Source organism: Lycorma delicatula, chromosome 4 (assembly GCF_047948215.1).
Source record: "Lycorma delicatula isolate Av1 chromosome 4, ASM4794821v1, whole genome shotgun sequence".
In the NCBI taxonomy this organism is placed as follows: Eukaryota; Metazoa; Arthropoda; class Insecta; order Hemiptera; family Fulgoridae; genus Lycorma; species Lycorma delicatula.
Window position 1 is genome coordinate 89,680,948 of NC_134458.1, and position 15,055 is coordinate 89,696,002.

The following is a 15,055-nucleotide window of genomic DNA, read 5'->3' on the forward strand; positions in this document are numbered from 1 at the left end:
ATATAATTTGTATATTTAACATTAATTAGACGAGATTAGCGAGTGTAGGTTTGTTTAGTTAGATTATGCTAATCTAACAAACATAACCTACGTTCGCTAACCTCGAATAGCTTTTTCAGTAATCTCTAATTCATCAGAATGTAATAAATACATACACAAGCCCACACGAATATTTAACGAGTACATTCGTAAAAATCTACTTTTGATTGTATCTAAATACACTTTTTTACAAAATGTTTATACAAAATCTTCCTTTCGCTCATTAACATATTATGTATTATTATATTTGCAGTTCATTCACCCCCAAATATAAAACATTTACTTAGACAGTATAGTAAAAGTACAGTATAGTTTAGATAGTATAGTACTTTCTGGAGTAAAAAAAATTACCGGTTTTCTGGATATTTGTAACGTAACGAACTGTTTAGAATCTCGTGATGTTTACAACTCAAAATTGTTGTAATTAGAGTGGATTCTCTTCGAGTTTGGAAATTAAATAGCTTAAAAAAATAAATAAAATAGAATTCTGAAAGTTTTCGTTGTTTCAATTATATTAAATATTTAAATTGACTGAATCGTATAATATTCAGGAAACCTCTGGTACACCTTTTTTGAATTGAGGCTCGTAGAGGGTCCCTTGATCGTATAATAACTGTACTTATTGCTTGTTATCGACTTACAAGTCTATAATTAGGAAACTAGAAATTAACAGTTAACAGTTAGCTGGCAAACAAAACTAGAATCCAAGTCTAATAAAATATTTAGAAAAGATTGAATCTTAATTCAAAATAAAAAAAGAAGAATTCCGTCTTTAGTAGTACTTGACAAAAGTATAATTGTTAAGTGTTTTTAAGTATAATATGATAAGAATCCAGGCTTCAAAAATTGGAAAGAAAGAAAAATAGAAAGATTTTTTCCATTAAAATTTAAAACAAACTAATCCATCTGTTAAAATTTTTTTTTGTAAATTTTTTAATTAATATCGCTATATGAAATCATAATTAAGAAAAAACTTTGCTGCGATAAAATTATTTATTTAAAATTAGAAATGCACTTGCATGATTTTTATTTTAAAAATTAGGATAGAATTGTACAGCCAATTAATTTTTTTAAGTAAAATGCTCTTAGATTATTAATATTAATAAGGCAAAATACCGAAACCGTAATATAAGATTTCTTTGCCAACAATTGTACTGTTTTTTTTTTTAAATAGCAAATTATTAAAATTATAATAATATTTTGGAAGAAAGTCGTTAATCACATACGTATGTTTTATATAAAAATAATATTTTAAATAAATAGCATATATATATATCTATTTATATATATATATTTATAGAAGTATAAAATAGTATGCAGTTATTTATTCGCATTAAACCTTGCTATGCAATCCACATTTCTGTTCTTAAACCAGCAGAAAAATACGCAAAACTAAATATATGTTATTTATACTACGGAATAACAAAAAATAATTAAAAATGTTTATATCGAGTACCAGTAAGTTAATATTGTTTAAATAATGAAATGATTAAGTGCGGGCCTTCCGTGAGAAAAGTCCAACGATTCAGGTTTAGCTCGAACCAGTTTCCAGCAATCACCCGCTGAGATGAGGAAATAGAAACATCGTTTCACATATATCTATCGACTGAAACGAGAAACTTTTATCATGATATAGCACATTCAAACTCATAATTATACTACGTTCAAAGAAAGATGAAATCTAGTGTAGAATCACTTACCATCCCATCAATATAAATTCATAAAAATGTATGAGTAACTTTAAAAGTTATTCTTCTATAAATTTTTTCATATAAAAACGCATTATAAAAGTTATTCGGGTACTTCGTAGCTGATTTTCAAAAAACATCCCTTCAAAGGAAATATTTTCTTCAGAATATGAAAAAATAATTTGATGTAAATAATTCTAAAGTTATGCAACTTAAAAAACAAATTTTTATTTGCTTCCGAAACGCATAGTGAAGTAGGCTAAACGCTTAATCGTCGTTTAAAAAATCTACGAGTATTATACACGAATAAATTGAAATAAAAGACGATTAAACCTTAAAACAAGATCCACATCGACCTTAATAGGAATTCACAATGATGATTTACGTGGTTGTAAATCCAGGTTTTATCTTTCATTATACACAGTATAGTTCTTTGTTGAGCAATGCTGTATTCACCCTTTAATAGTTAACATTTTATGAAGGATGATGAAGGTAAAGTATTTTTTGGCCCTTCGCTTCTCCAATTTATTGCATGATGAGATGAGAAGAAAGCGATGCAGGATTACTGCCCTCGCTCCTCACAAATACCCTTCTTTTCTTATTATCTAGCGTCACCGTAATAGGTAAATCCGGAGTTTTATTTGATTATTTTGAGTGTAATCAAAAAAGATGAATCGAAGTTAAACAGAAAAGTCAATCGGAATATCAAAAAAGAAAACGATTGCAAAAAATGATATACACACACACACACACACACACATATATATATATATATATATATTCGTCCAGTAGATAACACAGGTTGAATCATAAAATGGAATAATTTTTTTTTAATAAATAAATTATAAATTGTAACTAATCTTTACGTAAACTAATGCATACTTAAAATTCAGACAAGACCAAAAAATTACATAAAAATTTTGTTGCAAAAAATAATTTTAAAAAAGTGGACAATCATTTATCATCAAACAAAAATTTAGAAGTTTGTGATTTTTTACATCCATTTTTTTTAAATTATCTCAACTGGAATTAAAATTTAATAATACATCCGAGTTGAACAGTAATATTAGCGAGCGCGTGCACACACACACACACATTTCACAATACTTATATATCATACTTACATCATATATATATATATATATATATATATATATATATAAAAGTGTGTGTGTGATATTCTTAAATAAATAAAAGGTATTCGTATTTTTAACGATATTAAACTTAAGAAGTCCTCACGGTTAATTTCAAATAAATGGAGCAGCATATCTAGGCAAGTTCTAAAGTAGTATTTTATTTTAAGAATCGCTATAAAAGCTTAACTGATTTTAATACAGCTGATGTAAATGAAACTGTTACAAAAAGAAAAACTATTTTAGTTAGAATTTAAGATTTCAAACAAAAAGTATAACGAAATATTTTAAAATAATATAAAAAATTATCGTGGAGTTTATATAATATCAATGATTTTTTGCCTTAAATAAATTACTCTACGTGTTATTTAACTGTTTAATGGTTGATATAATTTGACTATTTTTATATAAAAAGAAGTGGAAAAAATCTGAGATTGTTGCATAAACTGTCTCTTAAAATTAATTAAAAATTACAAAATACCATTTAATGGAAATTGAGTTAATTAAAACCAATGAATTAATAATGTTTTGTACTTTCCGACGAATTTCAATCATCTATAGGAAATGATATTATATCATAACAAATTACATCGTAGTCAATCATAAAGAAAAAAATAGGCATATCGACAGAGAATTTTTTTTAATGGTTGAAGCATCCCTTAGATCGTTAAAAAAAGTTTACTATAATATCAGTAATGGAAAGAAAATTATTGTCTCTGAAGAACAATATCTTGAGAACGATCTTCTTGACAAAAATTAGTTTTATTTGTTTTTTTTTCATATAAAGGCTTGTTTTTTCCGTGTCGTAAAACACACGTCCCAGAAATATAAGTTGCATATCAATAACCTGAAATATAACTTGCCTGAAGAAATAATTTTGTGCTAGATGTACTTCCCTCAATCTCTCTATATATATTTTATACAGTAGGAAAAAGCTTGAAATTTTCAGGAAGAGGTTTTAAGGCAAACAGTCAGAAATAGGTAAATCTTAGTCTTAACTTAATCTATTCATTTAATTTATGGTGTTATTTTTAAGATATTAACCATATTCTATACAGTATCGTTCGTTCATTGCTACCTGCACTCAGATCTCAATGAAACTTTCATTTGTAATTATTTTCAAAATTGTTTAATCTAAACAGCGATGAAGAAATTCAATGTGAAAAAAAACATACATCACACAGCGTAATACTTCATCTAAATGTATATTTCGCATACAAAATTATACATATATATTTATTCATAAAATAATATGAAGTATGGAAAGGGTTGTATCAGAATAGTGGTTATCTGTGTTTCCATGAGAAAGGTTAACAGATACAGGCCTAACTGAAGCAATTAAATTTTAATATTATTCCTTCTTCAGTTCTGTCTACTAACCAGTGTTTATTGTAAATTTTTAATTAACAACAAATCCTTCTGTGACAAGCCAAGGTAACACAGGTAAAATAAATCTGTGAACAAGAGATGCAGCTACTTGTGACAATAATGATGCAACAAATTTAGAAATAGTTTATTTGATAATTACATCAAATAAAACGCAATATTTTCGATTTATTTGATGAAGACCAACAATAATTACGGAAATCTAATCAATTTTAAGATTTCCTCATTAAGGTTGCATTTTAATTTTAAAAAAATTATTAGAAAAAAATAACTTTTTTTAATTTTAAGATATTTTTGTTCCCTCCTGGTGAAACTATATTTGTAGAGGAATTTCTACGCTCTATCTGCAATTTAACAAAAAATTTCAGCTACAAAAAAATATATAAAATAAAAATCGAGACAAATTTGTTCATTTTTTTCTCTGATGATGAATATGAAAAAGATGAATTAAAATATTTTAATAAAGTTTGATGCATAAGTTCACATTGCAGTTCTTAATGAATTATATTTAAAAAATGGAGCAATGCCAATTTTTAATCTCTTACGGTATCGTAACTATCACTACCGAAAAATTGTACTTTTATTTTATTAAATAATGGGTATTGACAAAATATCACATTTCTTTAAATTAACTAAACACACCGAAGTATGTGATTTTATATACATTTTTAAGGTATGAATTTCTGAGAAACAAAAGCAGAGAAAAATGTTTTCGAATACATGGTGGTTTTATACGAACATTTTCCACAGCTTGGCTATATACTTTTGAAAGATTCTGAGTGTAATAACTATTACCAGCTGGAAGGAAACCAGGTAATTAATTAATTAATTTATTTTATAATTGTATTTTTAAATATATTCCATGCGTACAAAATTAATTATTTATTTACGGAGTAGTATTAACTAATTAATCTAGTGAAAAACAAGCGAAGTGATAGTGCAGGAAAATAGTAAGGCTGAATAGATAAGCTTCTTGTGGAAGCGTACTATCTCCAATAACCAGTTTACAGAGAGGTACTTAATATATTTCAATATTATAAATATATAATTTTAAAAATTATTATATCAATAAAATACTCTTATAAGAGAGAATTTATTCTTGTTTATAAAAAAGTGTTAACTTTATATTTTTACCACTTAATAAATGTTGATAATATAAAAATACTGGACGTCTGTTCTTCCCCAAACAAAGTTTGTTAATCGCGGATAACAAACACCTGTGGCTATTGTACCGTTCAAATATGTATAATTAAAAATTAAAATCGATTAAATAGCCTGGTATTTAACCGATAAATAAAACAGTAGTAACTACAAGAATAGATTAATTTTCATTATATCTGATAAAAATCCTTTTAGCATTACTGTGGTTTTCACCTATAACATTATTGTCCTATATACGTTAAACTGTGCAGTAAATTTTGTTTATTTATTTAAGGAAATTTCAATTCTAATACTATGACGAAATGATAAAAATCTAATATTCGATTATGGAAAATATATTTTTAATTATGTAATTTTATATACGCATCAAAAAGTCGCACAATTGATAAAAAGTATTGCATGTTTTTAAGTCCTAATGTAACATGAATGTCATAAATCAAATATTTATTTAATTTAATGTTATAGACTTAAGACTAAAATTACTGCGATATTATACCACACAAAATAATAAAACTGTTAACTTCAATTTAATTTTATTATATTCTCTGCTGTTATACCGTGCGGCTCGATAGAAACTGAAATACTTAAAAAAATCATAACTTATTTTTTTAACAATTTTTATTTTTATTTGTTTCAGATTAACTCAAAGAAAATACTGACGAAATTCTAATGACAGAAATATTTATAAGTGATGATTATTAAAATAAATATTTCCATAATAAGGAACTTAATTCTTTCTTAAGAAGTACGGTTCAATCGTAGCACTTCTACGGTAAGGTAAGTATTTAACGGCGAGCGCTGCAGCTGTGGAATGTAAACGAAAATCCATCTGACTTTACTTGTCTTCTTTCTTCTTAACTGGGCATCAACATACGAGTTGTGTGAGAAAAGTAATGAGATTGGTAACACTGCGAGCGATTTGGCAGCGCTGTGTCTACCGGTCTGTGCTAGACCGGTTTGTTCATCCCTTCCACATGCTCAGTACGAGTTTCAACTCCGTTCAGCCAACACATTATTTTTGACAGCACCATAAGTGGGGTTGTATTTTTGTTGTGTTACGAAAATGGAGCATCGGAATTTAGAGTAACGTTGTGCAATAAAGTTTTGTGTTAAACTTGGAGAGTCCGCGAGTGTGACCTTTGAAAAGTTGAAACAGGCCTATGAGGATCATTGCTTATCAAGAGCACAAGTTTTCCGCTGGCAAAAATCATTTTTGGAAGGCCGAGAACACGTTGAAGATCAACCTCGCTCAGGGAGACCTTCAACTTCAAAATCTGACGAAAACGTTGAGCGTGTGAGAGGGTTCTTGTGAGATCAGACCGTCGTTTAACAATAAGGATGATGAGTGAACAATTAATATTAAACACTTTCACGTACATCAAATTTTGATAGACGATTTGGACATGCGAAAGGTTTGTGCGAAATTGGTCCCGAAAAACCTCACAAAGGAACAGAAGGATAGTCGAAGAAACGTGTGCGTTGATCTTCTTGAGAGGATTGACAATGGCCAAGAATTCTTCAATCGTGTGATCACAGGTGATGAATCCTGGATATTTGAGTACGATCCTGAAACAAAGCGGCAAAGCGAAGAGTGGCACACTCCGTCATCTCGACCGAAAAAATGTCGAATGAGCAAATCAAAGATCAAAACCATACTGATTTGCTTTTTTGACAGTAGGGGTATCGTGCATAAAGAATTTGTTCCTCCAGGACAAACTGTCAACCAAGTGTTTTACAAAGGTGTCCTTGAAAGGCTCAGGAAAAGAGTAATTCGCGTGAGACCAGACATTGGAGACAAGTTGATGCTTCATTATGACAATGACCCGTGTCACACGGCCATTTCCATCAGGAAATTTTTGAACTCAAAACGCATCCCTACGGTTCCTCAACCCCCCTATTCATCTGATTTGAGTCCTTGTGACTTTTTCCTTTTCCCGAAATTGAAACATGTCTTAAAAGGACGTCATTTTGGAATTCTGGAGAACATTCAAAAGACTGTGACCGACCAGTTAAAAGCCCTACTAGTTGAAGCCTTCCAGCGCTGCTACCAGGAGTGGGAACAACGACTCCGCCGGTGTATAGCTGCCGAAGGGAATTACTTTAAGGGGATAATATTGTTGTTTGAAAAAAATAAAAACTTTGGTAAGTAAAAAGTCAGTCTCATTACTTTTTTCACACACCTCGTAACAGCACTATAACCGATTTTGAAACTGGATGTTTTCATTCAAATTCAAATGGTCCAAGAATTATTAATACCAAGATTCTCAAAAACGCTCCAATATTACGTTCGTTTTGTGATAGCCGAAGAAAATGTTAACTTCTTAAAAAACGTTTAATGAAAGTACGACGGATATCTCTAAAGTAAAGACCGCTGAGAAATTTTTCCATAAGGTTGGCAAACCTGTGTCGTTCATGATCACGCTAGTAATGTACACACTGCATTGTTGTCTGTAAGTTGTCGCGTCGTAGTATCTTCGGTTACGTGTGAGTTATTACGTTATAAAATGAATAGGAAATTTGATGTTGCCGCCGACTGTGAAATACCTGGAGTCATAGTTTTTAAACCATCGAAAGGATAAGAAGGCTGAAATTCATAGGTAGTTGGTTGCTGTGTACGGTGATAATGTAATGAATGGAAGAAACCTCCGAAAATGGTGTGAAAGGTTTAGAAATAACAGAATTAATGTGAATGATGAAGAACGTTCGAGGAGAACCTCGATAATCACCGAGGACTTGTTTAAACGGGTCGATGATGAAATCAGAAAAGTAAATCGCTCAACGATTTCCGACCTGGCCCTTCTTTTTCCTGATGTTGCAGACCTGTTACTGGTCGCACTGTTCATGATCGTTAAGAAGGATTGTGTACGTCGGGTGCCACACGTCTTAACGGAACGTCACAAAAAAACCGGAATGGAATCTGCTTTGGAAATTTTGATGTGCTACACAGAAAAAAAGTGATAGTTCCTTAATTCAATTGTTAACGGCGATAAAACATGGATTTCGTTTTATACGCCAGAGAGAAAACGGCAGTCAAGTGAATGGCGTCATCCTTAATCACCAATCAAGCCGCAGCCATTTGGACGAAAACTGATGGCCAGTCTTTTGGGATCGGCTTGGCATACTGCTGATTGATTTCATACCACGTGGAACGACTATAAATTCAGAAGCCTATTGCGAAACTCTACGTAAGTTACGGCACGCCATAACTATCAAAATCGGCGGCGTGGACGGCTGACTGACCGTCGTCTTGCTGCACGATAATGCACGTCTACAAGTTGCGGGTCCGACACGTGATTTACTGAGAACATTTGGATGAGAAATTTACCATCACCCATCATATAGTCCGGACTTAGCTCCTTCTGATTACCATTTGTTTGGGAAATTGAAAGAATTTTTGAGTGGTAAGCAATTCGCTGATGACGGTGAACTTAAAAATGCTGTTAATCAGTGTCTAAATGGACTACTGACGGCAGAAGAATACGACGAGGTTATACTGAAGATTGTGTATCGCTACCATAAATGTCTTAATTCATGTGGCGATTATATAGAAAAGTAGTATAAGGTAAGTAGTTTAGGAGAAATATAAAATATTTATAAAGTTTTCAAAGTAAATCTTTTACAATGAAACGGTCTTTATGTTAGAGATACTGCTGATTGATTTCATACCACGTGGAACGACTATAAATGCAGAAGCCTACTGCGAAACTCTACGTAAGTTACGGCACGCCATAACTATCAAAATCGGCGGCGTGGACGGCTGACTGACCGTCGTCTTGCTGCACGATAATGCACATCTGCATGTTGCGGGTTCGAAACGTGATCTACAAAGAACATTTGGATGGGAAATTTACGATCAACCGCCATATATTCCGGAATTAGCTTCTTTCTGATTACTATTTGTTTGGGAAATTGAAAGAATTTTTGAGTGGTAAGCAATTCGCGGGTGACGATGAACTTAAAAGTCTGTTAATCAGTGTCTAAGTGGACTGGCGGCAGAAGAATACGACGAAGGTATATAGAACCTGGTGTATCGCTACGATAAATGTTATATTTCATGTGGCGATTATATAGAGAAGTAGAATAAGGTGAAGTGGAATAAAAAAATATTTATAAAGTTTTCAGAATAGATTTTTTTACAATGAAGCGGTCTTTACTTTAGAGATAATCTCTCGTAATTTTCATTTTAAAAGCTATGTCAACAATCAAAACTGCGATTCTGGGGCCGCTGGGAATCCCCGGGCATTATACAAATGTCGATTACACCTTCGTCTAGATGTACAGGTTGGTGCGGTGTTATGGCTGATCGAATGATCGTTCCAAATTTTTTTTAAATTAAATGATGGTCATCCAGAAACCGTAATCATGCCATTGCATAAAATCAGAAGGCGGTAGAGGATGGTTTCAGCATATGGTTCTAGCAGAACGGATGGGTTGCGATCACAGTTAATGGAATTTCTTTGGCAATTTTTTGATAAATGAAGAAACACATTTCGAGAAAATGTCTTTTCATCTGATCTCCCCGTTCACTCTTGCCTCTGTTTAACTTTATACCTCAGGAACCATTTAATTTATAAGTATAAAATTTCGTAAAACAAATTAGGTGTTTAAAGCGATTGATTATGTTAATCTCATTTTAAAATAGACGCAGAAGAAGAGAGATGCCTGAAGAGTTGGTATATTTCAAATTCAAATATCTCTCATGAGATGGGGTTTAGCTTTATAAAACATTTACTCATGTATTTTCTTATAGAAATGTAACGTCATTAGAAAAACTGTGGTAAATAATAAAAATTAAACATTTTGAAAAGAAAATTCATAAAAGTATCACTAAAAATGGTATTTTTTATAGATTTTTCCGAGGTATTATTTATCATTGTTTTAATGATAAATCAGTTTTACTTATACAAAATTTTTAAAAAAGTTTTTTAAAATTAGACATTAAGAAATTCTTTAATCCATCTTTGTGTGTTAAGAGAGATTTTCTCAGAAGTATTTCGATATCTATAACCTTTTAAATGTTTCAACCTACAGACTAAAAACACTTTCTACTTATATAAATCTCAAATAGGTTTTCCTCCTGCTATAAGAGCTTATTTATAATCAGTAATTCCCTCAGTCGAAATCCTAAAATATATTTCGTAAGAAAATTTGATTTGCTTTAATTATTAACCCCCAAAATCTTTTACTAATTTTCATTGCGTAATCACAAAAAATGTCCCCCCAGAGTGGGAGAAGAAATCGTATGTTTGATATTTCAAAAAAAATTATCTATAAAAGTTGTTTACAAATTTATTTGCTTAATTTTCATAACCTGAAATTTTTTGGATAAAAAGCATCTTGAAAGTATAAATTAAAAGAAAAAAAGGTTAGTTTTTTAATTCTTAAAAATATGAATACAAAAGGTTAATTTTTTATTCTTTTTTTTTGTCAAATGAAGAATTATTTTTCGTCAAGAAATGGCGGCACAGTGGTATAAATATTTCTAGTTAAGAAATAGAAGATAACGCTGTTAAAAAATACACACAGCTAACAAATCAAATACTGTTTTGTTTTTCTATGAAATACAACTGTAAGAATCTCAGAAATTATTTACAGAAATAACTTTTATCATATGTTCTACACATACAAGGCGTTTTTGAAAAATTATATTCTACTCACTCGGCTTGTGAGTACTACTTTACAACATTTTGCCGAGAAGATGTAAAATAAAATGTTTCATTTAATTACTGGTACCTAAAAATACATGTTATTCTTTGCAGATAAATGAAGTACCCGAATAATAACCAAAATTTTTCCTAAATTTCAATTTTTCAAGCTCTATAACTATCTCATATACAACGTGATTTATTCAGAGAATCAAAATAACACTACATAAAAATGATGCTATAAAATCTGTCATGCCCTCTGTTTAAGTTTTAGCGCTCACCCGATAATGAAGTTATATGAATAAATTTAAACCTCAATCCATCTTCAAAGTTCAATAAAAACGTCGGTAAAAGAATAATTTATATCGGGTCAGTAGTTTTTTATGTTTTAAGCAAACATAGGTACAAAAAAAAATACATACCATGATTCTGAAAAAAAGACATAACATTTATGTAACTTATAAAAACATTTGGCGCTTTCAGGGTAGAAATAATTTTAAATCTTATTAAACAGTGTTATAAGGTAAACTTTTTACGACTTACGATATTTTTTATGTGAACAGCCCAACTAATTTAAAGAATTTTTTTGTATGTTTTATGGAGGTTAAAATAGTTTACATTAATAAAGAAATCTAGTCTTTTTTTAGTTTAACTAAAAATTCGTATTAGTTTTTATTGTTATTTTTTTAATACACATTAATAAATACGAAATAAGTTACTTTATAGGGATATTAATATTTTTTTATTTATTTAAAAGGGAAATTTAGATTTTTAATTATCAAAATACCGCGAATTTTTGGTAGTGTTTTCCTTTAATTTTTATCTTTTAACCTATAAATTTGTTAATAGATTCTTTTAATTATAGTAAAACCCGCACGAAATTATAATTTAATTATATAAATACATATTTTATTCAGATTAGTACGTAATTAAGTATTATATAATTCAAAACAAAAATAACAGGTGTTCTATTTTAAGAATAAAAAAGGATTTGTCTGGAAAGATCAAGGGAAATCTTGAGCAGCATTACAAGTACTAAATTAATGAATAAGAAAGAAAGAAAGATACTTATAGTGTGTAAATGATAATAATAATCATTCGAAATAATAGTTACACACTTACACGAGAATAAAAATGCATAAAATCTGGAGAAAATAAAATGTCAAATTTTAACATGTTAATCCACGAATATTTAAATAAAAATGAAACAAATGTGCAGAAAATTCACTTTTATCTAATTAACTAAAACACCAAAGTAATAAAGTTTTTTTTAAATAAATTCTTTTAGATAGTTCGGTATTTTATTGAAATAAAATTCTTTATTATAGAGAGAAGTATAATTCTGTGTAACTCGAAAATAGTCCCGTCGGCTTATTTTGTTACTTTTAAGAATGAATGACTTTTTTCGGATGTTGAATATTCGGGAACGTAGATGCGAGGAAATTTTATCAGTAAAAATGATTCAACATGAATTACTTTTACAGGTACCAAAAAAAAAGATCTGACCGACTATTATTTGTATTCTAAAATCTAGTCGTGGCTTTGTAAAGTAACCTCAGTACAACATTCTACTTTTAATTTTGTTTTTTTTTACATTTTTACTTATATTATAAATGAATAACTTATTACGTCAACCATAAATGTACGATCTTATAGAAATTACTCGTAAATTTATTTCCAAATGGATTATCTACGGCAAAAACCAACTAATCTTATTACCTAGAAAGGGAAAGTATCTTCTTAGTAAACCAGTCATAATTTCTATACTGCATGTAAGAACGTGTAATTTAGCATATATTTTTTTTCACTTCCGATATTATAAACAAATACAATCCCAGTAATTTTCGCTTAATATCTATTACATTTATATTAAAACAGGTAAATAAATGTATTGTTATTATACGAAAATTATTCTCTATAAATATAACAGGATTTATAAATTACAAAATAATCTAATTATTTACATCTAAATGTATTAAAATATTAACTTAAAAAATGGCTCGTGGTTTACTTTTACGTAAAATTTTCATAACTATACTTTAATATAAAAGGCGAGAATCTGTAAATATGTTTATAGACTAATGGACATTTTTACTGTGCGACACACATGTGTAATAACAAAACATATCCATTACACTATGAGAAATCACGGGAGATTATTTTATTTTATCTATATTCTATTATTTTAACAAAAATTTGATATGCAGATTATTAGTTATATTTATGTTAATATAAATGATGTATTAAAAACTAAAAAAAAAAACAAAAAAAACGTATAAAATTCATACAATTAAATGCTTACAGAAAAATTAATTAATTTTTTTTTAAATGTTATTTAGATAAGTGTAAATTTATAAAAATCAAGCACAAAAATTTTCATTGAAAAAAGTTAAATAAAAATTCGTATATATAAGCTAAAAAAGAAAGGAAAAATGGTTAAAAGAGTAAAAAATATACCATTTATCACTATTGTATACCGAACAATTTTAATAAAATAACAGAATATTAATTGTAATATGATCTTAAATTGCCCCTTTAACAAACAGCCAGATATATATATATATATATATATATATATATATATATATATATAAAGTAGTATTGGATCTTAAAATACTTTCTAATAAAATTTTAAGTAATTTCGTGAGATATTATTGCAAAATTTATAATAAAAATAAATAAATTTACTGCAGCATTGTTATTCTTTTTAATTCATTCATTCGAATTTATTCATTTTAATAAATTAACAAAAGATGGTATTAGTAAAGCAGCTTTATATACATCATACATATATGTATGTGTGTGCCTCACGTATTTGGTTTTTATTAACCAACAAAATCTCTAAAAATGAGAATTTGTGTAATTAAGATCGGTCGAGTTAGACAATAGTAAAGCAGTTAACAGATTAAATTAAATCTTTTACATCGGTATGTACGTTATGAGATTTTAATTAACGTGAAGTAACAAAATATAAAATATAAATTACGCTAAATGGACCAGTCCACTACATCTATATTAAAAAACAAGTGGTGGGGATTGTGAGACTGTAAGATGCCAGAGCAGCCAACCAAGACTTACAAAATGATTGGTGTGTGCGGAAAAACGAAGAAATGTTGGCTTCAGTTGAGATCACTTGCCTACACTGCACAGGCACAGCACAGACACAGCGCGACGGAAGGCTGTTCGCGAGTAGTACGATACGAACAGAGTCGGTACAACAAAGAAATATATGTTTCCCCCAGAACAAAGACCCTCCGCAAGGGGTTGTGGTGGCGGGGCAACTAGCGCGGCTCTAATGCCAACCAATCCCGTAGCTTTGCTTGTACTCCTATTTACCATATATATCCGGGCATCGAAACGAGTGGTCGCGCTTTCCACTTAGACTTACGACCAGGCCTCGAGACTCACTTATTCATTTCCCAGACGATATCCGTTAATTTAAAATAACATATTACTGAATTTATAAACGATGACATCCAGATTAAAGAACCATAGATCTTCACGGTATTTATAACCGCTTTAAATTATATCAAATGATTCTAAGAAAAGTTCAATTTCATTAATAAAATATTTTCAACCGAATGAAAGATCATTGAAATCAACTAAAATGTATATAAAAATGATGTCGGTTTAGATGTGTAGTTTAGTATGACCCATTTACTACTAAGTTTAACTGCAGCGGTACTTTTCAGTATCAAGGCCAAAAATTTTTTTTTTGGTAACATACAAGAATACATACATACATATATATATATATATATATATATACTTTTTTAACGCTATCATGACACTGTTATTGAGAAAACGTTACCCCATAATACATACAAATCTTTCGACCAATTTTTCATGAATATATCAAAGCTGCACGGAACGAATATACTTTATAAAATACTATATTACTATATATTTTATACTTAAGTTATTTATACATTATTCTCAGTAATTCTAATTAATTTATTGTGTAAAAACGTAGTATAAATCATGGAACTGAAAAGTCCACACA

At 29.4% G+C, this 15,055-nt stretch overlaps 1 protein-coding gene across 6 annotated transcripts in view; it reads right to left on the bottom strand.

Annotated features, from left to right (window-relative positions):
• cher (filamin A protein cher) overlaps positions 1–15,055 on the bottom strand; it is a 570,661-nt gene that overhangs the window by 176,489 nt on the left and 379,117 nt on the right. The window contains exon 1 of one of the 6 annotated variants that reach the window (XM_075363568.1): positions 14,131–14,285. The exons of the other annotated variants lie outside the window; for them this stretch is intronic. The gene's annotated coding sequence lies outside the window, so the exon portion shown is untranslated. Of the gene's footprint in view, positions 1–14,130; positions 14,286–15,055 lie in introns of those variants that run through there. 6 annotated transcript variants of the gene reach the window in all.